General features: G+C 40.0%; 1 protein-coding gene across 2 annotated transcripts in view; it reads right to left on the bottom strand.

The window, feature by feature from the left end:
* The window catches only part of LOC137297712 (dipeptidyl peptidase 4-like), a 499,818-nt gene that overhangs the window by 283,403 nt on the left and 192,597 nt on the right, over nt 1-23,818 (bottom strand). The window lies entirely within an intron of this gene.

Here is a 23,818-nt window from a genome sequence, read left to right on the forward strand (position 1 = left end):
CCCGCCTGACATTGAACCTGCGACATTACGAATTGTGGCCTGAAGAATGTTCACCCATGGCTGTACCTAAATGCTTCGGTTCCTCAAGAAACGTTTTCTGACTTTCCGTGTGAGGTCATGGGTTGTTGTGTTACACGACCACTTTAGTCTGCATGGAGAACCCGTGAAGATCCGGGTTACAACTGATCTTCAGAAACCCATGCTTGTAATAAGAGGTAACTAGCGGGATCGGGTGGTCAGACGCGCTGACTTGGTTGACACATGTTATCGTATCCCAGTTGCGTAGATCGATGCTCATGCTATTGATCACTGATTTGTCTGGTTCAGACTTGGTTATTCACAGACAGCGGATACATAGCTGCAATATTGCTGAGTGCGGCGTTAAAACAACAACAATCACAAAAACAAAATTGCTGTTGCTGAACATCATATACATATGAATACAAACACATGCAAAAAAAAAGAGTCTGCGAATGTTCGATCATATCACTTACATATGGCTGTCGTGGTGCTCGTCCCGGATCATTGTAAAAAAGGACACCTCGATTAAACCCCAAAAATCAGATGGGATATAGACATTTCATCTCATCAGGAATATAGAAAGTACTCTCTTTCTCTCATTATAAGAAGAAAAACTAAACAAAACACTCGCACCAGCTACATGTAGTGGTATGGATTTTAAAATCTTTTGCACCTCGGCTACTCTAAAAAAGTGAAGAAGATCCAGTAAATCCTGAAAAGAAAGCAGTCAAGGATTGATGTGTTAATCACATATCCTATCAGCCTCCCCTTCCCTCGAGCACTGCTTGTCTCTGTTTCTGTGATAGAGTGACAGCAGCTTATCGATCGGCCACGACCACCCTACCACTCTCTCCCCGTCACTATCGGGCTCCCGTCAACCCCTGCCCTTCACAGCAGTCACGTACTTAGCGTTGTCACACCGAGTCCCCGTAATTAAACGTCGCAAACTCTAGTTGCACCATCATCAGAGGCAACTTTCCTCCTCACATCCGCCTCCTAAGTTAGAAGTGTTCGAAGAACCAACAGCTCTAGACAGCAATTCCCGAGGGACCTGAGATAGACCATTTAGATGAATGTGGAAATTGTCTGTTGAACAACAAGTGATTTTCTAATTGATTTGAATCGAGCTGATGCCTGCCTGGGATTACTTACCTGGCGCGTTCATCCGCTGAGGACTGCGCCGTGCTTTAAGAGTATTACACCAAGCGAATTGGGCATTGCCACGAAGATCCACGTATAAAGTACAGGAAACAGTTACTGGACAATGAGTCTCAAGTTGTCTCCAAGCGGAGACAGAATGGACATGCTGACACCTACACCCAGGGAACGTCTGCATGCAATGTTCCGATTTTCTCTATCTCCCGAGAGGTGAATGAGTGGGCTGGACTCTACATCACCATAACAAGGAGTTTAGTTATATCACAGCGTCAGTATCAAATCCTTGAAGGTAGAACGCCCAAAAAGTCTCGATCATCGATATTGATCTTACCGGAAGTGAAGGGCATTTTCACCTTTTTCGCGAATACCTGGTGTCATCAGTGATTTCCATGGGTAAATTTACGATATTTGTCAAAGTATTTTCAAGTTCAAGAATAATGATGGGCATTCGTTTATATGAAAACAAACTAGACCTACGTATGATACTGACACTTGAATGACAGGAGACTGTAATCCCGGTAACAAAGGGAGGCAACTCCGCATGCAGCAAGCAAGGTGTCACCACTGAGCCACCTCGCTTCCAGTTCTACAACCAAATGGGGGGTGGGGGGTGGGGAAGGGGCTGGGGTGGATTTGATATCAGGAATACGTATCACAAAGAGGCAGGCCGGGAAAGACAAAGTGGGTCAGATGATCAGAAAATATGTTCAAAATACGTGAATTTAGTGTTGAGTTGACACTTGACGAAATAGCAAGACGTCTGGAAACGTTGTGTACAGAATAAAGAAGTTGACATCCATAACATATATCCTTACACTCGGTTGAACAACCAACAATGCCATGCTCACAAGGTAGATCTACAAAGGTAACATAGTACTATTAATTCAAACATATTGTATATATTCAAGTTACGACGGTTTTATTACAATATGTGCAGAGAAGGACCTATTATAACCAAGCTACTTTAAGCCATTACTGATATATAACATCCACTGTCACAGTTGTCAACACATACATTATATTTGTTTTATTCCCGGTATATCAAATATACCTGTTATCGATTTACTGCAGAAGTATATGCTCAGGTAATAGGGTTTGGAACTCTGAAAGACGTGGAGCTCGGGTTTTAGTAGTCTGGATATATTCGTGAGGCTTTAGCAGGTTACCTTGCGCAACCGCCTCGCTCTAAAATAGCGCACAGATGAGACAAATCAGTGGTTTTGGTCCACGTCGAGTGCCGGTCCACGTTGTACGATACTACTCAAACCCGGTTCCACAACTGATGGGTTAGTGTACTAGGTCGAAGCCTTAATCCTTTGGTTCGGGAATGTCTGATTAGGTGGTACCCATGTCATTGAATTCAATGATTCTTTACAGATTGACTATCATATTGATGTGCGCAGCGTTTAACAAGAAATGAAATAAATATGCATGAGCGAAAAACACCAGTACTGTTACAGAAGCTCACCTTCATCAAATTCTATAAACGCTTACAAATGTTCAAAGCATTACTTAACAGTAGGTGAGCACATAAAACAATCGTGCGTGTAATTAGACATGGAATCATATGAATATATGTTTGAATACATAAGAGCTTTCAACGATTATCAAGGATAGTTGCCGAGTTACAAATGATATCATTTTAGTTTTACCAATTATTAACTTCAAGACCCTTTTCCAGATACATATCAAATCTCTGCCAAAATCAGAGTCGACTGAACAACTGAATGTATGGATGACTACATGAGTTTTTGACACAGATTACCCTGACACACTTGAACATTGTACAGTGTGAAATTTTAAACGTGTAAAAAGGATCGTTTCAAAACCATGCCGTCATAATGTCATAATTGTCCCCCGTCATGACAATGCTCCTTCCGGAGCGCGCGCGCGCGCGCACGCACACGCACACACACACACACACACACACACACACACACACACACACACATATATATATATTGGTGCAATCTGAAAGGTGTTACAGCTTATACTAAACAATCTATAGTTACTCGCTGTTTATATACGTTAATGCAAGCATGACCGGTATTGACATCCCCATATTGTTAACATCACTCACCATTAATCCACACAGCTATCTGTGTTCCAGTAAACGGCAGTACATGGTTGACCTAGACACTAATTCTAAACACTGATCTAGGTCACGAACATGACCTAGTTATCATTGCAACTCTGGCACAGTCCCATCCCCATGAAAGTACTGGCTCGTGAAAGCTGATGTTTAGTGATGCAGTCAGTTGAACCTTATCTACCACCGATATATCCCTTGAGCGACCGGACCCATCAATGGACACCGTTACTACAGCCACTTGCTGCCCAGAAGGACATTGGTGTCCTTTATTAGGTGACCTTTCTCCTTCCGGTCAGTTTAAGCTTAGCGTCAAGACCGAAACGTGTTGGAAATATTCCCCTGTCGACTTAATACGGTCATTTAAATACTCAGGGTCTTCAGACGTCTTCTGACATACATTATGCAGAAGATTCAAGCATTGCCTTCGACATTAACACAGTCAGTAATACGAGTCTTTTTTCTTAACGATCTTAAATTAATCACCATTTCGTTTGCTCTAGTTACACAAATAGTCAAATACCACTCTGACTTAGTAAACTATATGCTGGATATAGTCATCACTAAGTGTTTGGGTTTAACAACTACATTTGCAACGCAATGATGTACGGTACAGCTTTGAGACGATCTAGCTTTCTACATTCGTTGACAACAAAACCGTTCAAATCTGGAACGAGACTGGATCACCGCCGGAAAAGGAGGATCTACATCACACCGATGGTGATTGTTTGACTGTTGTATCATAGAGATGCGGTGACCACATGCAGTTGATTTGTTAAACGTTAGCCTCATCACGTTCTTTTCAGAGAGAGACTAACGACAACTGAACGTGAACATATACCTTACTTTGTTAAATCACCGAATGCCATTAAAAATCAGAGCACTATTTGATGTTTCCACAGACTTGGTACTACATATATGAACCAAGAATATGTTATATGTTAAATATAAGCCCACGACCCTCCTAAATGTTAGAATGCATTGAGGTTGCTCTATCATTTCACTTCCCTAACGACGAATTCCGTTACATTATTCAGAAGACGCTTTCATATACCAATTGATTATGTATGTGTTCTCCTGAACAAACATAAACGTTAAAAGCGGTATGGCAACACTCGATATCACAATTAATGTGCATGAAGATGCTAAATTATAAATTCAGATCAAAGTTAATTATATTTAAATCTGCTTAACTGTATAGGTTCCTTTATAATCAATTTACAGAGCAAATGTAAATGCCTCTTACAAAACTAAGTTTTCATGCTGAAATGACAGTAACAGAAGATTCTAAATTAAATTCTTTTCCTGAATTAAACTTAAGATATATTACTGTATTTGTAAACATTAAAACATTACATAAATCTAGTGGAAGTGAGTTGGACTTAACGAAGTTTTGAAAAGGTTTGCAAAAGCGACGCACCGAACAGTTTGGCGAAACGTTCAAGAGTGACAAACACAGGAACATGTAGAAACCAAGACAAATCTGGAATTCGCTTCCTTGTAAGAGCTCGTTCGTTTTACGAAAGTTTGATTCCTGAAGTGTTAATCCCCCAAACCATGTAAAACATGAAACACTTACAATGAACATAAGACTTGATCCAAAAGACTAGCTGCTCATCTTGTTAGAGATAAAATTAATTACCATGTTTTACACTGGTATAGTTCCGATCTTACGTAAATTTGTCAAACACGACATCTTCCTCTGTCTTCAACTGGCCAATAACGTCAGGCTCTAATAAACACTTGTTACTCTGTATCATTTGTATGGAAATGGGTGTAGAAATTCTAATCTTGTTACCTAACACCTGGTGCCATCACTGATATTCAGTAAGTCATTAATATCAATCATTTCACTCCTATTTTGCCTCGTACGGATAATCGACATTAGTTATTCTCTGGCGATGACCTGTGTTATATACATACATACTATCTGGGTATGAAATAATGTTGTATGAGTTATCAGCTGCATCGGCTGAGATATTTGATATACCTGCAGATATACAACAGGAAATAATTCGAACATCAACGGTCAGAGCAGAGACCATAAAATAGAGGTCTCTGGTCAGAGCGACATGAAGATTAGGATATTAGATAATCAAAACTAGAATCTACATCATACGTTGCTAAATTGGAAATTATCACACTAAATGAGATGAACGTGCGAGCGTTTGTGTGTAAATGTTCCTCCTAATATTACACATTAATGGACCTTGCAAAATGAAATGATGACGTCGGTGCAGATGGAAAACTTTATATCACCCGGGGGATCTTAAGGAAGGATTATGGCAGCGAGGGAGAACTTTCGAGTGAATTGTGAGCATCCCAACACCCTTGTGCTGGAATAACTCGATGCCATTCCGGCTGACATGTGGTGTAAGTTAGAGGTACAGGTATCCACGAGAGACTACATGTTGCACAACATCCACCAGCAGCCACGTTCCACGGTGGGTCTCAATTCATCATCTCACCATAGGGGTTAAATAATGGGTGGAATAACATCCCGGCATCTACACATGTGGTGGATTTTGGTAATTCTCAAAGTTGTTCGGTTGAAGCAATATGGCGTCAATGATGGATTGGTGAAAACAATATGATATGACATAATCCACTGATAACATTGTCACTGTAGACTGGTCCGCTAACAGTGCCATATATCATCCGGGAAGCGAGAAATATTAAATCACATAATTTATGGATTACACAATATAATATGCAGTCAATAATTTACAGATAATCTGTACTCGATTTAGATTGCCAGCTTGTCTCAAAGCTTTGCCAGCTCAGTACTCGTATTGAGGGAGGGCCTAGATTTTCGAAGCTCTCTTAGCGCTAAGATAGTCGTACCAGTAGGCCCAGATCTGGAACATTTACGATGAGAAACATAGGAAGGCCGCTGAAAATCCTACACCCATTCGGGGCGAAATGGGATTTCAATCACCATCACCGGACCCTGGCATTTCAAGGGCCGCAACTTGACACGTCGAATTTACGGCGATTCAGGCCACTGGGCTATACTTGCCAACCTAAACCCTACCCGTACAGGCGTTTATATTAGTGTGTGTTAACATTGTCCAACATGTAGTCGTGCAAATTAAGACAATGCTAAGAGAATGCTACATGTCAATTGTGTTTTCGTCTTCAATCATAGCAACACATTATGTTCGTATATTGCAGACAGTAAATGTTGTCAACATGTCCTCTACTGTGTAGAGAAACAGACCTATACGCATGTAAGACAGGCACGCACGACTAATTAACCTGATATTCATATTGAACGGATCTGGAAAGACTGGAATTAATGGAAAGTGGTTATACATAGGTGATTGATAGCCTCATTAATGCTTGAATATAGATCTCAGTGTCCGAAACGTACCCAAAAATCAATATATGACAAAATGAATTAACAAGAATACTACATCATGTGATAGGTCCATTTACGAAAAGGAAAACAAACGGAAAAAAAATATTTAATTTGTTCTTGTGACATCAATAAGCTTACACCTGTATTTACCACGCTACCGGTGTACAATGTGATCACTTTTTGATAATTCACAAGTTTTATTTCTTGCTTCCCCGGATTCAGGAAAAGGCAATAGAGCGCCGTGGGGATCTCTAGCGTTCTTTGCAAAAACACTCTGTTTGATCACAGGAGAACAAGACTTTTTCTCAAAGCAAAAACAACAAAACAACACCACAACACATTCACCCACCAATCACAAGATATTTCAGCGCTGAGGTGACCGTAACCCCTATACCTTAGGGTAGTCTAAAGGTTGTTTTGTCCAACGGTACCCTGGGTCGCGTTAATTTTAAATACTGCAATTTTAAAGTATTTTAAATTCCAGTATTTCAGGAAGACAGAAAATGCAAGTGATTACATTCAAACAGCACATACAGTCAAGTGAGTGAAGTGTTAGGTAAAGTATTCAATCGTTCATTGATTGTTTGCCAGTCAACTGAGTGCATTGATTGTTTGCCAATCAACTGAGTGAAGTGTTAGGTAAAGTATTCAATCGTTCATTGATTGTTTGCCAGTCAACAGAGTGCAATGATTGTTTGCCAATCAACTGAGTGAAGTGTTAGGTAAAGTATTCAATCGTTCATTGGTTGTTTGCCAGTCAACTCAGTGAGTGTGAAAGTATAATGAATGTTCATTCTAACTGATAGAGACTTGTGCTGTAAATGCAGCTCAACAAGTAGTCCAGGACTGTGCTTTATCACAAGTATGTTGACCAACTAACTACTCAAATTGTATAACATACAGTCCTACCTGACCACAGCAGTACGAACCCACTTTCACCTCAACCGACAGAGAGCACTTACCTGCAATAAAAAAGAAATATATTTAATGAATTCATATCGCAAACGTTTTTCAACAGATGTTTTAAATAATAACACTGTGTGTGTGTGTTCTGAACTTGGTTTGGGTTGTTTGGTTTGCGCTTAAACGCTGCATCAATATCCCAGCTATATGGGGCGCCCTGTAAATAATCTAGGCTGGACCAGACAATCCAGTGATCAGCAGCATGAGCATCGATCTACACAATTGGGATACGATGACGTGTGTCATCTGTGTCAGCGAGCCTGGTAAGCTATTCTCAAAACGTTCGTAGCGCTACGAACGCCTTAAGCCTATTCTTAACACATTGGCTACGATCAAAGTTAAGAATTCTTAGGGCTACGAACGCTTCGAGAATCCCGATCCCGATCCCGTTTGACACGTCTTACGACAAGCATGGCTGGGTGAAGACCAATACTAACCTGGATCTTCACGGGTGTCTACAATCTACAAATACGGGTGTGGTGCTGATTAGTAACATTAATGATCAATGCAATTTTTTAATTTCAATCCATCATTACCGGATCCTGTCACGTTAAGGGACTTAATTCCGAATTCATGAGCCCTAGTCGCGGGCCCATTTAGGATGAAGAACGCAGTTGAAAAGCTAACGCTATAACCACAAGGCTTTCCCACCGCACCGCACCGCACCGCACCGCACCGCACCGCACCGCACCGCACCGCACCGCACCGCACCGCACCGCACCGCACCGCAGTTGTAGATTTGTTTCTTTCACAGCACTAGTCAATATACTGACTACGAGCCGCGTTCGCAAGTTGAAAGAAACTAAGGATGAGTTCACCTTTGCAATATATGTTATCTATCTCCAGGCATTGGCGTCTATATTACACACCTTGAGAATGAGGCTGCTGTTTCATGGAAGATTTCTAAGATTCAGATACAGAATTAGATCGGAGTATCAACAAACTGACAAGACACTTTCATTCGGGGTGGTGGGATAGCCTAACGGTTAAAGTGTTCGCTCGTCACGCCGCAGACGCGGGTTCGATTCTCTACACAGGTACAATGTATGAAGCAAATTTCGGGTGTCCCTCTAGTGATACTGTTGGAATATTGCTAAAAGTGGTGTAAAACCATAGTCACTCTTCAACAACCAATGACATCATTTCAAGTGTTTCGAAAAGAGCAACGCTCATTGTCAGTGCTTCAAGGAAGCCACTCTACTTCCTGGCTTTTGCTTGATGAAGGTATTGCAGTTGTAATTTGTGTGTAGTTTTTCAGTGGCATGGTTTGTCTGTGGAATTCAAGGTTATATCATTTCATTTGACATATTTTAGCTAAAGCCTGCAACAACTCTAACATCGTGTTTATTCGGTTGACCAGTCAGAGTGAGTTTTACGCCGCTTTTACCAGTATTCAAGCAATATGACGACAAGGTGCATCAGAAATGTGCTTCACACATTGTACCCATGTGAAGAATGGACTCCTAGCCTTCAACCGTTCGGCTACCTCATCGCCCCCACACCAATCACAGGAGAGTAAAACTATGCTTAAACTGCGATTGTGTAAATAAAAGTCAGAACATATTCTTCTCGATGGATAATCACTCCATTTTCGACTTCGCTCTACACAAATTTCGACTAAAAAGTTTCATCTACTGTAACAACTTACGGCATACGGATGCAGTAAAAACTGCTGCATCCTTATATTCCCAAGCACTACATATCACTTTCGTAGCTTGATATATACTAAACATGTCGATAGCGGGAAATGTACAGGAAATTCAATTTTCCTCAGCTGAAAAACCAGGGAATTTCCATTGAAGCAGAGACGTGTGTCTACGATTTAATAATGGATTTGATACAAAAACGCATATCTATCCAAGTACCGATTGTTTTTCGTCTATTTGCTTCAATTACGACTCCTTAGCGACACCATCTGAGGATGTAGGTCAATGAAAAGTGAGGTAGCTAACACAGTCTCAAAGCATAACGTCGATATGGAACAAGACGTACTGCCACAGTCATCTCAGGGGGAAAACAAACCACATTACGGGCACTCAGTGTGGTCCTAATGGTTGGTGTATGTGAAGTGATGGTCTTGTATTTCAGAGGTTCCATTCATTGCCCTACTTAAACAGCTCGGGAGGGAATATCTGTGTGAAGTGGTTCGAATTGTTACCTTGCTTCAGTGGTCATGACGTTCCGTAGAGGACAATTGAGTCGAGAAACCTGCTTTCAGCGGGGTTCACAGAGTTGAGTGGGTAGTCTCCTAAAGTGTGAAAATGAATGCTACGCCTTAACGGAAAGTATTGGAAATTGCACGAGTCGGTAGATCTACACTATTGTGAACGTTTTCTGGTGCTGTTGTGTGAACACATACATTTATATAAGATCATCCTTCAGTTGGCATGGTGAATGGGTGACTTCCATGTGTGTGATGAGGAAGTGGGACATTGAATTTGGGTGCGACAGTACGTGCTGGGACCTTTACAAACCATACATTAGAGCTTGGGTATCCGACATATTAGATTCATAGAATCTGAATAAATGTCTTTTATCAATAAGACTAATCTAGGACGGTGGTACCTACGACCTAATCAGGTAACTGATGATAATGGTGTCTGCGAGTGATTTGTAATCAAAGAAAATGACAACAATGAGAGTAAAACGATTAATTTGAATCGTTAACGAGTGTAATCCGTCGTGCAAGGTGGGCTGGAATATCCATAATAACACGTGACCTAAACTTGTCCAATGGAATTGTCCCAGAAGTCGAACACCATGAATGAACGTTTATCACAAAACAAAGTTCTTAACTTCTCATTCTCCCTTTGTATTTTTAATACAACCTTAGCGTCACTGCAGTAAATAACAGGTTTATTTTCCAAATTGAAATGGCCTTGACAATTATCATTATATGACATTTAGAAAAAAAACAATTAAAAGAGAAAAAAGTGCACATGACTGTCGCATAGCCTTGCGTTGCATGGAAAAGATATATTCAATTTGGGTTAGAGGCCTTCATTAAGACGTGCGAGAAACAACAAATGAGCACCAAACATCTCTGAAATTACCGATAATGAGGAGCCATGATCACTGCTTTTACACTTTCACCTTGACGACGAAGCAAAACATGGCCATTAAGAACTAATCATAACGGCGTCATCAGATAACTTAAGACATGAGACATTACTGAATAGTAACATTCCACACAACTATTAGTTTAAGAAGATGCTGATGTCGTTTCCTTTCTATCATGATATCGTTTTAGTTATTGTTGAATCTGTGGTGGGGAAATGCTATTCATACAGCCGGCTTTTCCAGCAGACACAGGTAGTTTGAGCATTCATCGCGCACCGTTCAGGAAAATGACCTCTGTGATGGATTAACCTGCCACACAAATAACTAGCATGTTCATATAGCTAAAAGAACATTACTGATGACTTCATGCTGGTATTCCGTGACAGAACTGCATCGTGTCCTACAACGATATCCCGACAGGATGGAGACGGGATGTGAAGATGGCCGCTGTACTCAGGAGCTATCATGCCACCTTATGAAGACATTCTCTCCAGTCACTAGTTTTACTGACAAAATTGTGCAGAGCTCTGTGATCAAGATGCATGTTAATCTTTTCACGAAGGATTTTCGTTGCAATTGCGCATGCACTTTCGAGTCACCTTATCATCGAGTTGGTTCAGAGTTTGTGAAATGAAACTGTCCAGAGAAACATTTCATTGCCCAATATTGATTAAATATTTTACCAGCAATTTCTGAAAAAAACCCAATTCTTAAGCATATTTAATATGAGTCAAAATACCAAATATAAGTAACATGTATTTTTTTTGGCCATGTGTTATGTTATACTAGTATATTCTTAACGCTAAAATATTTTTATAGGAAAAACGCATTCATTTTATTCGTTGACTAAGCAAATCATGAAAACAAAAGATTTGTTCAGTTGAAGTAAACTATGCATTGTCTCTTGAAATATCGAGATTTGAGGACAAGGTAAGTACAGCCATGAATAATCAGTGGAGTTATTGGACTTAGCGTATATGGTTTCATGCAAGGTTAATTAGCCAATATCATCAGAACTACAGAATATCATCAGCTCGTTGTCTTGACACACAACGAGCGTTGAGGCATTTCCACCATCGCAACCAGTAAAGCATGCTGGGGAGTCAGAGCGAGACCACTTGGAATAATATTGATGACATTATATAAGAAGGTGCATCAGGCAACAGTTTCCACTGTTTTTCGCTGAATGTTGGTGTGGCCATTTACACACATCTCCATATTCATGATGGCCACATTCCACCATGACGAATTCATGTTTCAATATTTTATAATCCTTTGGGATTACGAACTGGACAAGATCTACTACAGCTAGCAACTATATCTACAGCGTTTGTCTAAGACGAACATCGGGTGGTTGTTACACAAACAATGGCTCATCATCAATCAGGGACGGATCCAGGACTTTGGAGAAGGGGAGGTGTACATAAATCACGAAGTCCAAAGTTTAGGGGGAAATGCTCCTCAGCTAAGCACCCCCACCCCCCTCTGGATCCGCCCTTGTAATGTCCGTATTGGCCCAGACTTGATTACTGACAATCCACAATGACACAACAGTAAAAATGCTGACCACAGCAGAAAATGTTTAGATCAACATCAGTTTTTCAGCAATGATACACAAACACAGAACCTGAAAGAACGTTCCAACACAATCTGTTTCAGTTGTGTTGGAGTAAACATACAGTGATAATGTTGATCTGTCTCCGTCATATACATCATGTCCACATCATTGAACCAACAACTTGCTCTCCGTGTCTGTTACTCAGGGTGCCGCACTAAGCACCATACATGTTTCATCGGGAAAGTCGACCATTGTCGTGTTTCGTGGAACATAATGGGTATTTCTAATCAAGCACAGCCAATTCAATCAGCACTGAAAACGCCGCTGCTCACAAAGGGACATATAGATTATTCAACCGTCAACAACAGCTAGCACACTTCAAAAGAATATTGATAACAACGGTTGAATACGATAATATTCCAGTTTGAATACACATGTCATAATAGATCAGGAGAGAAGATTAACAAGATTTTGAGGGCACCCATTACCCGACGTATCGACGGGTAATTATTCCAGCCAAATCGCTGTGGGAAATCGAACCCGGGTCTTGGACTTAATGAGCGAAACTTTCGACCACTGGGCTACCTTACCGTCCCACCTGGTTAAGTGAGTGAGGCGGAATGTAGTTACGAGCTATCTGTTCACGACTTAAGGGAAGAATATAACTGAAACTAAAACATCTTTATGAAGCAAGTGAAGCTAAAGATCAAGGATATGGTGATTACAAAATAAGGTTCATTATCTGTAGCAACTGGAATCCAAATGTATAATCATACTAAAAGATTAGGAAGAAAAATAGGTACAGGTTGTGCCCTTGTCAGGACACATAATTACTACTAAAAACTCCTTTCTTTTTTTCCACACTTTATTCATAACACCCTATTGTCACCGATGTGTTATAAAGTGCATTATATGTCATTATTCTAAATCTATTTCCTTACACCCAATAATAAGGGGAGTTTAATGGTAAAGGGTTCGCCAAAGAAGCGGGTTCGATTCCTAACATCGTCAGAGACTGATTACTGCGAAAGGCAGATGCGAGTCAGATGAAGGATAATGCCTTGACATTACTAAACGGGGCGGTGGAGTAGCCCAGTGGTTAAAGCGTTCGTTTGTCACGCCGAAGGCCCGGGTTCTATTATCTACACGGCTACAAACATGTGAAGCCCATTTGTGGGGTACCCCTGTGATATTGATGGAATATTGCTAAAAGTGGCGTAAATCTATACTTACTCACCACTAAACCAAATATATATACATGTTCCATTTATTGAAACCATTAATCATTATGTTGTTAGCCGGTAGTATTACACATGATATCCCTCCTGTAATTTCACAGTTGACCCCATGCTTAAAGTACTTTAGCATTATTTCCGCACTACATTACAACAATCAGGGCCCCCATTCACTAAGCCTTCGTAAAGTTACGACATGTCGCAACTCGATAGTTCATCATAGGTATACGAAAGTTGAAGCGATACGAACACTTTGTGGATCCGGGACCAGGGTCAGCTAATCAGACTGAACATTCTATTCTAGCTGACATTCCACAATGGGAGCAAACAGAATTATGAAAACAGCAAAAACAGTTTCTGAAAACCATTCTCCAGGTCTATTACTTAACGGAACAACAAACAGCAGTGGATGAGAGTGAAACGTCAGAATCCCGTGAACAAAACTGCAATATAATCTCATCTAAATGTTGATTTTATCGATTTCTGTTCGATCTGCTTTGTGGGAACAATTACTGTATGTTTAACAACAACATGATTCTCAAGCTCCAGTCATTAAAACCGTGCATTTTGGCCCAGACCTCCCACTCAAAATTATTACAACCGTTGCACACCATTGCAATTAAAGAATACGGATGTGATTTTAGCAAAGTAGCAAAACCCCAAACGACACTCGATGTTGTATAGAAGTGGTAGCATGTGTTCTACTGCAAAACTTGATGTAATGTGTTATCATAGGTGACCAATTGTTGACCAACAACACGATTACGGCATTGATTAATTGATTGGTGCAAAACATGTGCGTCAGTTGTGTTGTTGAATCCCAGGTCGATACAACAAAGAAGATCTACAAAGAAGATCTACTGTGAACAAACTCCAGTGTTGGAAAACTTGAGAAAGATTCATGATGTTCCCTGAAACACTACCCCGTACAATCAACTGAGTGAGAAATGGTTTAATCAGCTGCAGCTGAAATTAGTTAGATGATAAACAAAAGGTAACTTCTATCTTGAAAGTTAAGTGGGTTCTTTATTGGTACAGCTATTTGAACCTGGGACTGCTTGTAGATTGTGACATTAGAAAGTCACGGGCATTCCAGCCGACGAACACCAGAAATGGGTTTCACATTGTACCCATGTGGGTAATCGAACCTCGGTCTTCAGCGGACGAGTGAACACTTTAACCATTAGGCTACCCCTCCGGGAAATGCATGCAGTTTCCAAAACATTTCGAGTAAAGTCAGTCATGAACACGCATATAATGAAATGGCGGATATAACAAAGATACAATTAAGAGTTATATCTTGTATCGGCGTCTTGATGTGAAGCCAACATGAACATGAGTATAACGAACGGCGGTTATGACGAACTAGAATCAATGGCCCCTTCGTTACAACCGTTGTATACAGTGTTACCAGGGGTAGAAACCTAACGCGTTCAAAGATGAAAGGCGGTTGGGTCGCCGGGTGGTTAAAGTGTTCGCTCGACACGCCGAAAGCCCGGGTTCGATTCCCCACATGGTTTCAATGTGTGAAGCCCATTTCTGGTGTCCCCGCCGTCACATTGCTGGAATGTTGCTAAGGGGGCGTACAACCAAACCCACTCACTCACCCACAACAGAATTCAGTGATCTGGTCCATTACTTTTTCAGATCTGGAACTATATTTCGTCACGTTTTTGTGTGATTTTGTTGTTACACATAGATGTTATTTGAAAGACGCCGTTATCAACAATCAAGCTACATGACGGTGGCGTGTGTTTGTGGTTATATGCAGAAACGGGCATCTCTGATCCAACCTTTTCGTTTCCATGGTTATCAATTTATCAAAGCGCCTCTCTACCGTTTTTGTGATGCTGATGTTGCAACGTATTTTCGGAAAAGCTGACATTTCGCGATGGAAACTCTATCTCTCATGTTATGTATCAGACAATACAGTGGTATTTGAGCAACAATACCATTCATTCAAGAATATGAAAGCCCATGTCTCAGACTCCAGTTCAAAGAGGCCAAACATACAATTTTCAAACAGCAAATTTGAAACAATTCGAAATGATATTTCAACTGACAAACATATCGAAATCGTCTGAGATAGATCAAAAGAATCAGATTTCCCAAAAACAACAGAGGGTTGTTTGTAATTATGTCCACAGCCTGTAATCAATGCCAGAATTCAGAGATGCACAAAGGGGAAAACATTCCCTGTACGAATCCCATGACTGCCACTTAAAATATATGATGGATATTTGCAAACCCATTTAAGCGTAATGATTCTCAAACCTCGTTTAACAAGAACGGTGCAGTTGGACATAGAATCAGCGGTGAAAGTACGATGATGACTGGAGTAAATGACACTCCAGATTGACAAGGTTCGTTCAGTCAATTTCATTTAGAAAGAGAAAACATACACAGCAGACTGAGTACCTTCCCAGTAGATTTGAATACATTTCCTGTATTTTTCAAGTAACTGTTCAAATATTTCGCTCATTAGCAGCATATTTGACAACCGTGATAAGAGGTTACACCGGCCCGGATCCCATCAAAGATAAGCACAAAATGCCATGTCAACATATTACAGCTGGAATGGAATCGAAGAGTTGAAATCTACAATCTTCGTTAACAAATAAAATGCGGCCCCTGTATTTGATCAAATTTGTATATCATTGATCATTTCTAAATTATGTGTAGTGTTATAATTCTGTCTGTGATTTCCAATCAATCAGTACATGTAAGAGGCCTGGGATTCGGGGTAAGAGCAAGTCCCCAACAATCTATGAGTGAGTGAGTGAGTGAGTGAGTGAGTGAGTGAGTGAGTGGGTGAAGTTTACTCAACTTTTGGCAATATTCCATCAATAACACGGCGGGGGACACCAGAAATGGACTTCACACACTGTACCCATGCGGGGAATCGAACCCATGTGTCCAGCGTGATAAGCGAACGCTTTGACCACTTGGCTACCCCACAATACCCTGATTCTCTGAGCTTTGAGTGAAAAAATACATTGAATTAGTTTTTCACACACTGTGTATTTTTACTGTTGAAATGTGTTTCAAGTTCAAAAAAATATATATTATTTGTCATAAATTTATTCTGCACTCTGAATATATGTCAGAGGTTAAGATAGCACAGTGGTACAAGAAGGCATCACTTGTGATAATCAGTACATGTATTAAGTCTATTTCTAATGGATAAGAGAAGTATTTCGGTCGTGAAGGATATCTTCATTTCATGTCAGTAAAGGTAAATAGCAAAAAATGTTCAGTTTTGAACAGAAATATTTACAAAATATGACATAACTTTTCGATTCAGAGTGAAAGTAGTAAAATGAGTGTTGACTCAGCTTCGCCCTGTCACCTTGTTCTGTGTTGAACAATACAGCAAGAAGTGAATTAACTTTCAATAAACCGGAACCTTAACGCGTTTAAAGACGAGGGGCAATGGGGCAGCCTTGCAGTTAAAGCTTTCGCTCGTAACGCCGAACACCCTCGTTCGACTGTGTGGAGCTCATTTCTGGTGTCGTGATATTGCTGGAACAATGCAAAAACCGGCGTAAACGCAAACTCACTCACACGCTCGTTCAAAGATGAATAAATTCTTATGATGAACTTGCCTTTTCATATGTCTCCGCTTGCACTACAGATTGCATATGGCCACATTAACAGCGCTTTCTTTGACTTGATGAGGATTTACGGCTTCTCATTACACAGCGTGACGCACCGTCACACAGTTGTCCGTCATACGCTTCAACTTTAAGACAGTCTTCACATTGATTTTATTCTCCTACTATTAATTGTTCATGGCAGTTCTAAGGTCTCACAAAACTTTCTACAAGTACAACCGGATTGACAATGGCGGCTCTTGAACCACAAAAGACGCATCTTCGCGAAGGTATTCTATATGTTTGAATAATTGAAAAGACTTTGGACTACTGTCTCACGTAAGCAACGATGCTCAATCTGGGGGAGTTCGCAACGTCACAACAGAATGTTTACGAGGGTTAAAGACAAGTTGCCGTCCATCAGGGCATAACAATGTTATGGATATCAATACTAGAGCCATCAGACAATAATGTGTTACCCGATGTACTTGTATACGACAATATATTCTTAAATAAAAAATACCTCTTGACAAGTCAAATTGTGACACAATCAACTGAAAGCTGATTGTTCTCGTACGGTATTTCTCCAGAGAAAAGCATTGTTCAGTGAGGATGTTTTTACGACAATATTGGATTCACATACAAGAGAAATGTTCTGGTACACTTGTCGGTGACGTTAATTCATTATATAACGTCTTTGAGGCTGTTTAAACACCCAGGGTGAACATTTCTGGATGTCAACTTCTGTAAATGGACGAACTCGACGTTGATGAAGGAGAAATGTCTAATATTCGTATCTATTGGGAAGGTACTGAGTCTGTTGTGTATGTTTTCTCTGTCTTCATTTACTCTGATACCTCGCGTTCCTCATTTTACAGAAATCTGTAAATGCTCACGTTTAACACCTTTAATAACTCCACAGATGTTTGTCTGTTTGTTTGACTGTGTTGTTTAACGCCGCACGGACTTGGTAGTGCCATATGTGGCACGTAAATAATCGTGCTTTGAGTGAGGTAAGCCAGTGATTGATACAATGAACACATTCCATCCGCATGTAAATGATAGAGTGTGCGTCAGCCAAGCTAGTGATTGATAATAAGATCACAACAACATGAGTACCTCATCAGGATATTTCTCCACAAAGAAAAAATCGAAACGATGATAATGATACACACCACCATTATATTAATACAAAACAAACTGTGCTACAAGAGAACCAACATACAAAGTCGTGGACAAAAGTAAATAGCCATCCATGTATGTTACAAAACCTCCACACACTCTCCTGTCTCTTGAAGTAAACTTTATTAGCATCAGGAAAAGCTTGAACTCAATATCCACACACTAACTACCCCGAGTGAGACTACGCATGAAATAAGCTGACATCCAAATGACTGTCTGAAGTGCATTCCCGACATGCATGGGTGTACACATAAAGAAACAGTAGTTGCGTTTTAACCATATCAGACTACACACATCTTCGGTGATTTTGGAGCTCATAATGTTTGAATAAATGACAAATTGAATTTTTCTACTGAAAACAAAATTAATTAACTACAACGAGGTCTTGATTGATGTCTTACGTGAGCAAATCACGGGGGAATAAAAACAATGAACATGCAAGGATTTTATTATTGTGAACTTCCTCCCTACTTGGTGGGATTCTACGGACACATACCTATATTAGTCTACATTTACAGCTATTGCCGAGAACACGCACATAACGTTTGCAGGAAAATAACAGGAAAAATACCTTTCAGCCTGGCACACTGTATTGACAAAGATATTCTTGTACCGTTGTCATTCCTGATTGAGTTCAGTACAACAATCTGTATATTCCATCAGGAATGGCAACGGTACAAAATTATGCATAGAAACGTCACGAAATTATGACGTTGTTATCCATAAAGTTTGCCTCAATTGAATTCCCAACTTCTCAAGTACCACTCACAAACTACAGCATTGTCGCGCTTAACCTTCCCTGATTAAAAGAAATTGTTTGAAAGCTTCGTTAATATTATATTCCTCTGCATCTAGACAGCTTTCCTTGCTCAGAGTTTAAGATATGGATACAGAGAAGATAGTCCAGTCGTTAACTAATTGTAACGTTAGTAATATATAGGTAATATATTAATTATATATTCTTATCCCAGTTAGAATAGCCCTCTTAAATGCCTGTTAAGATTATTTTAAAGTGCATCTGTCTCAGTTATTATACATAACACATTGCAATTGCTTTATCATGTTTATCATATGTAGTATTTATCAAGTATTTTTAATACATCAATTACCTTCATGTTTTTCTGTTTTTAACCTCATTGTATTTATATATTCGTTTGTTCCTGTGCTCCTGTCCTTTCATTGTGTTGTCATGCTCTGTTACATGTAAAACAAATTCCCCCAGGGGTAATAAAGTAGTAGTAGTAGTAGTAGTAGTAGTAGTAGTAGTAGTAGTAGTAGTAGTAGTAGTAGTAGTAGTAGTAGTAGTAGTAGTAGTAGTAGTAGTAGTACAATGTAGGACACTGGAAATGGTTGTTCCCAGTTAAACTAAATATCAAGTCTTTGAATGTCATTTAGAAGTGTAAATACATAAGAATGAAGATTTTATGGATATCAACTTCTCATAAAGAAGTTGATATCCATAAAATCTTCATTAAACTAAATATGTCTGGCCATGAGTACCAAACTGAGTACCGACGCTGCCAACGTCGTTTTATCAAGCATGACATTAACCTTGAAATTATATACAGACAGGTTATTCCTGCTGTCATATTACATATTCAACCAACAACAAATGTGTTCATTGTAAGGTTACTACATGTCCATTACGTGTAAACGAACAACAGCTGTCCGATGTAGTGAGTGAGTTTAGTTTTACGACGCTTTTTAGCATTATTCCAGCAATATCACGACGGGGGACACCAGAAAATGGGCTTCACACATGCATCCGTGTGGGGAATCGAACTCGGGTCTTCGGCGTGACGAGCGAACGCTTTAACCACTAGGCTACCCCTCCGCCCTCAGTCCGATGTAACATTAGTCATACGGAAAACTGATATCACGTGCATAGTTGATCCAAATGCATTATGGCCTGTATAATGGGAATATCATCAACGATACACGTGAATGTAAACATATTGCACGTTGGTGGAAATCGTTGTTCCCAGTTACACTGAAGACGTAAGGACGTACCACATCAGCGTTACCAACGCCGGTAACAATTGAACATCATATGTAATGCTTTCGTATAGTTCATTGACTATTGACTGAACGCTTCACATCGGAGACAGTGTTTAATACTTAACAGTAGTACAACAGCTTGAATATAAAACTAACACTGGCAACGACACGTGTCCCTTTGGGTTATCCGCCCACAATGGTTGGTTTGGTTTGGTTGGCTTGTTGTTATCAATATCATTATCACAGCTATATGAGAACAGTCTGTAGATGAGTGAGTGAGCAGACAATCAAGTCATCTCGCCTCTTACGAAACTCATGGGTTGCTGAAGACCAATTCTAACCCGGAACTTAATGGGTATAGCCCACAACCACCTGGCAAACCCTTCAACCACCTGACACGCCCACAACCACCGTACACCGTGGAAACGGAGCTTCACGCAGCATGCTCCGAAACATCAACTCATGAGGTAACCAGGTAGAATATACGTCCTGTGCAATTTCTGCTGTCGTAGGAGGCGACTATACGGCCAGGATAGATGCGTCAGTGGGGAGTGGTAAATACTTCTGTTTTAGGTAAATAAATATTATAAGTTTTGTTATTACCATTTGGTGTTTCCTTTCATAGTAAGTGTTACATACTACAGATGGCCAGGTAACCAAAGTATCGGAAAGCTGTTATCAAAACTATATATTAACATCTACTGCAGTGTTAAAACATAGGATCCCTATAGCTGCTACTGGAATCTCTGGAATCACATTACGTATAGCAATAAAGATATATGTCTTGCAATACATCACACATCCTAGCTGAGTCGGTAGCGAGTCACCATACCTCACTAGAGTGTCTGATCCAGACAAGTTTACGTATATAAAAGCTGTCGCGTTCAGAATGATACTTATACAATATTGATTTACACAAACAATATCTAAAACACCACTTAAACGAAATTCTATACATGGATGAGCAAGATACATCGAGTGGTTATTTCATAACTTGACATTATGTAACAATTACTATGAAATGTTTACTCGACTAAATTGCCAGAGGCATGTTTGATCAAGATGTTGTTCTGTTGAAAGGTGAATAAATCAATCTCCATTGCGTTGTAGTCAGGCCACGTGTTTCATCAGACCTTCCAGACTTGCAGTGTGTTCGATGACTGCATGTAAGTGAAATACAAAAAGAAGTCACTTCTGCCCTGACAACAAAATTACATCGCATAACCCTTGAAAAAGTGTTTTATGCACATGGACTATTTTGTTTGTAAAACATGTACAGCTTAAGTTCGAGCTGTTTTCTAGTTTCAGAACGCCGTGATAAAATATTGTCATGACAGCTTTAAAAAACATGAAACATTGCTTACACTGGGATTGATCGGGAAAATAATTCCCCAAGTGCTAACACAAAAAGCATATGTTGAACTGCATTCTCGCATGTGTGTGTCAGTTGTGAAACATAGAGTGTTATGTTCTGCCCAAAACATTCTACATTCACGTGACGATTCAGTTAAGTGTTGAACTATTTTGTGGGAGCGTCATCTTTCCAAGCTACAGCCTGTCGCTTTTACGAATTTTTTGTTTAGCACCGGTACACAGCTTATGTTGTGTTCAAACATCCACCAACATAAGCCATGAGTTGCATGTGTGTACACCCTGTCTTCATACATACTAAATCAAATTAAATGATTCCTAGTATCTACAGTGTCATACAACGTTGATGATCTGATGTCTGGAAAGCCGGTCACACTTTGTCGTCCATGTTAACATGCCGTTAAAAGCCTCGTGGAAGATTTGTATTTGTGGTTTACTTCCTAAACTCGTTTTCACACAACGAGATGACGATATATGAACCCAAAGAGTTTTTCCGTCCGAGATAGAAGGGCATTACTTGTTTATAACTTGCTCGAATTCCTTACAAATGTTTTCAAAATGCATCACTAGTACCCGCAGAGAATGAGAAAGTAAGATAAAGTAATTCCTCGTGTAAACAATGAAACTACAAAGAACGCAAACTCACATATTAGTGTGTAGGAGGTTCTACCAAACTGTCAAAATCATCAAAACGGCAACGGATGTAGTATAAAGAACCTGTCTAAGCGAGATATATTCGAGAAGTCGGTATGAACTTTACACAGACCAGTTCACCATAGAACTAAAGAACTCTACAAGTACGACAAAAATACAAAACACAAAACACAAAATGCGCACCATGTGGGTCGATGAAGCTGTAGTAACATTACAAATCCAGGTGCCGCCAACGTCTGAACATGAATAAACAAAGCCGACTGCATCATAGAATAATTTTAAAGAAGTCCAACCTTAAATGAAACTTGTTTTCCTCGAGCAGCTGACGTAACGGCTGAAACAGCTATCATAGCTTAAACCTTTTCCCAACGTCACACAATCATCTTGTCCTTCACGACAGGCAACTTATTGGACACAATTGTATCAAATTGGCAGATAATTCATTATCCTTTGGTCCGAACTAACGTTGAACGCTAGGAACAGGAATCATTGCTAAATACATACCAAATATTTTATAAGCTGTTTCAGTTGACTGCGTTGAAGAGCATGCCCTTACAAGACAATTTCACCTTGCGTACACAACTACCAACCCTTTCATTGTGCTAAGCCTTGATCAGTTTCAATTCAATAAGTTATCGAACTTTGTTGCAAGTCCTTCATCCGCGTCCGTCGTCTTGGATATTTCCCTTTTTTACGACGTCGTTACTTATTAATGACGAAACTCGCACACGACTTCTGCTGGCTGTGTTCCCAAGTGACTGTCATCGTGCCGTTCATATGTATTGTCTCCTACTGTGTGGGCTTGGGAACTGTGTCTATAACAACACCGTCTTGGGAGTTCACGTTCCACTTGTCCGAGTTTTATCCTTCAGCTCTGTTTCCGTCATAGGTTCAGCACCCTCCTGTGGCTATTTACATGGTTATGGAGCCTTCCGTGAAGGCGGTCAAGAGAAGTGTTCCCAGAACACACGGCAATTATACTGAATCATGAGAAACGCGATCTTCTACATTTCATCGTAACTGTTGTATTTCCAATGAAAATATCAAACGAGAAAACTACTTCTAAAGTAAGTAGATACTGGTAGTTAGTTATGTATGAATATTCAATGCGTGCTGAAATCGCGTAGGCTATAAAGGTAAATTTGATACCAGAACAAAACCTGACGCGAAACAGAGAGGGTGAGTTTGTTTTAACAAACATTAACAGGTCCGCATTTAGTTAGAGTGATACAGTTACTAAAACGCTGGAGAAAGTTGACACCAATATAGAACAAAACTTCGTTAGAATTGACCCTTTTAGTCCACAAACCTCTCCGTCTAGGTGAATTTGTTGGAAGGTACATATGTATATCTAACGCAAGATTATCATCACATATCCTTTATAACATATAAAAGTAGTGATGGGGGGGGGGGGGGGGCGGGGGGGATTCCACTTAAAAGAGTCCTTTCCGGATTTCAAGGTTTCACAAACAGAACAATACTTTCATTCCACCTGAAAGATTCATGTTCAAAAAGTTATAATATCCTTTCATGTCTATATTACGTCGCTTGTATGGGCCTATAATGCCGGAATCA

The sequence above is a fragment of the Haliotis asinina genome, chromosome 10, assembly GCF_037392515.1.
Source record: "Haliotis asinina isolate JCU_RB_2024 chromosome 10, JCU_Hal_asi_v2, whole genome shotgun sequence".
Lineage (NCBI taxonomy): Eukaryota > Metazoa > Mollusca > Gastropoda > Lepetellida > Haliotidae > Haliotis > Haliotis asinina.